The following is a 3,164-nucleotide window of genomic DNA, read 5'->3' on the forward strand; positions in this document are numbered from 1 at the left end:
GCCACGGGCTTAGTTACTCTGCAGTATATGAGATATTCCAAGATCAGGAATGGAACCCATGTCTCCTGTATTGGGCATGTGGATTCTTTACCACTGAGCCACCAGTGAAGCCCATGGGAATGTGTATTTCTGATCTAAGTTTTGCACCTGACCTTTCATCAAGAGGAAATTTCTACCAGGATTTTCCAATGAGATTATTCACAAAAAATCTGCATTATCTGCAATTCAGCGACAATTGATGATGGAGATAGCGTGACATAAGGATTTAAAGTGTCCATTATTAAAGAACTTGAAAGTGAAAGTGAAAGTGAAGTCGCTCAGTCATGTCTGACTCTTTGCAACACCATGGACTCTAGCCTACCAGGATCCTCTGTCCATGGGATTTTCCAGGCAAGAATACTGGAGTGGATTGCCATTTCCTTCTCTAATTAAAGACCTTACTTGTATACAATTCTGAAAATCAGGTATCTAGACAAAGCCCTGATTTCTAAATAGAAGTGTGGAGTTACAATCACCTGTTATTCTCCACAACCAGGACATGCCATCAAATTGGCTTGTTTGGATTACTTTGGTTATGTTTATTTCATTATCATATTTGGCACAGGCTAACAAATTGACACTTTGGGAACCACTCCAGGTTCTTTGTTATACAAATATTACCTCAGAACAAAATATATAAATTCTTTAATGAATATATTTGTTCCATGGGAAAGTGAGTCTCATGATTTTATTTTCCCATGAACCACACAATTCTTAATAACACAGAAGAAAGGAGTCATAAAAAAAACGTGGGAAAATAGAGAGGAAAGCAAGGAAAGTGCTAATCTAACTAGCTTCAGCTTCCAACTTTGACACTGCTTTCATTGGTTTCAAACAATATCTATATGCTTTTTTCTCCTGTTGTTATTGTTGTTGTTCATTGCTTGGAGCTTGAAACTATAACAAAAAATAGGAAATCTTTCCTTTCTTCAACTCTTCAGTCTAGATAGTAATAATTTTTTACTCTAACATTCAGACTTAGGTCTATAAGGTTTTTAACTAACTTCATTTATCTTAGATTTATACTACATCTGCTCATAGGAAGTGTTTATAAATTCCTCATGAAGTCAGTACCATGCAGTACTCACTGTTACCCTTATTTATCATTGTTTCTGGGATGTGAGTTACCCATGCAGGTGCTCAACTCTTTCATCTCTCAAATTATGACTTTTTGTCTTTGACCTTCATAACTCCACTCTGCTTAACAGGACCCCACAAGCTCTTTATTGTCCTTTATTTGCTCTATATTTTTTTCTCTCATAATATTGGCTGATAGGTTCTTGTGTGACATTCTCTGAGTTCTGCATGGACTGGTATGTTAGAAGCTAACCTCCAATTACTATTTCCTGCTTTCTTTTTTTTTTTTAAGGAAAAATCTTTATTTATTTATTTTATTTGGCTGTGCTGGGTCTTAGCTGCAGCATGCAGGGTCTTTTGTTTTTAGTTATAGCATGTGGGATCTAGTTCCCTGACCAGGGATTGAACCTGAGCCTTCTGCATTGGGAGCATGGAGTATTATCCACTCACTGGACTAACAGGGAAATTCAGTTTTGTACTTTCTTAAACTTGAAGCACTAAAATTCAGAAGTCACAGAATTCTTTATTGATCATGTCCAACTTTTCTTTCTCTGATGACAACCTGCCTTCTCACTATAATTACTGAGGGTCATGCAAAAGGTCCCCCACCCCCACCCCAGCAGACCTAATCCTGTGAGGGGAACCATGCAGTGAACAGGGAACTGGCACCAGAAATTGAATCAGTCCTATCATTTCTTATTGAAAAAATCCCCAAACTCCAGAGGTCCTTTCATCTTCTGTTACCTTTATTCCCACAAACCAGTTTCTTTTAGCATCATATTTCCCCGCAAACAGTAGTCAAGAACTCTAGCTCTTCTTCCACCTTTCCATCTTTGATAGTGACATTTCTCAGTTGAACCACCTTATTTATAGCTTTATGCTTTGTTTTACCAGTGTTGGCTGCTGCCTCTTAAGCATATTCTTTATATATTTTGAACACTTGCTGCCTTTCTTCTTTTGCTCTTGCCAATATGATATCACACATCAGCTGCAACTGGTGTAATTTGCCATGATTAGACATGACCAAAGGAAGGCCTAGTGAGGACAAAAATGGAGAACTCCTATATCCTGTTATAATACATGCAGAGAAAATCAGAGATTGTCCTAGTACTAGCATAGCAAAGACTTCAAGGCCCCAGCACAGAAATTGGGCCTAGGTAATATGACTTCCTTAGTAGAGGAATTACTGCCTTCTCTAGCACTATGAGTTGTCTCTGGGTGCTGAATATGGGGCCAAGGAAGGTGTAAAATACAGCAAGCTAAAATTCACACTCCCCTAATCTGGTTGGTGTTTCTCTCTGTGTGGGATGCCTAGATAAGAATTTATGGCATGCCTCTGAAAAATGCAAGGGAAACCATGGGCAGAAAGGTCAACTCTGATATCTTTATCTCATTTGTATCCTTTGAGCTGCTGACCTACTTTGAATGTAAGCCAAAGTGCAAGTAACCTTGAATGGGACTCAGGCTTTCTGAATTTGCCTCTTGTAACTGGAAATCAATTGTTCCTTTTCTTATTTCCATTGATCTGTAGATCTTATCAGCAGGTCTCCAGGATAACACATAGAGGCAGGAGCTCTATGGGAGTCCTTACCCCACTCATCCGTTCAAATTAATTTCTTGCCCCCATCCCCTTTGTTGTAATTTCATTGACCATTGATTCTGGATATGTGAATGTCCTGACATTGAGTAAAATCAGTTTATCTTCCAAAAAAAATGTTTTGAGCACCTACAATATGCCAGGTAGGTGCACTGGGGATATAGAACTGAACAATGGAGGTAAAGACTCCCCTGGAGTTACCATTAGACAGTATGTTAGGTGGTGAAAAGTGATGTGGAGGAAACAGAAGAAGCAAAAAAGCAGAACAAGGAGTGCTAGGGGCTACTTTCAATGGGTGATTAGTGAAAACATCACTGAAAAGGTAACATTTAAGGAACAATCTTGAAGGAAATGAGGATGCAAGTCACACAGTATCCCAGGGAAGATAGTTTCGGGTGAAAAGACCAGCAAGTGAACACTCCCTGAGCTGAGAGCAGGCTGAGGATTTTTA

Source organism: Cervus elaphus, chromosome X (genome assembly GCF_910594005.1).
Source record: "Cervus elaphus chromosome X, mCerEla1.1, whole genome shotgun sequence".
Taxonomy (NCBI): domain Eukaryota; kingdom Metazoa; phylum Chordata; class Mammalia; order Artiodactyla; family Cervidae; genus Cervus; species Cervus elaphus.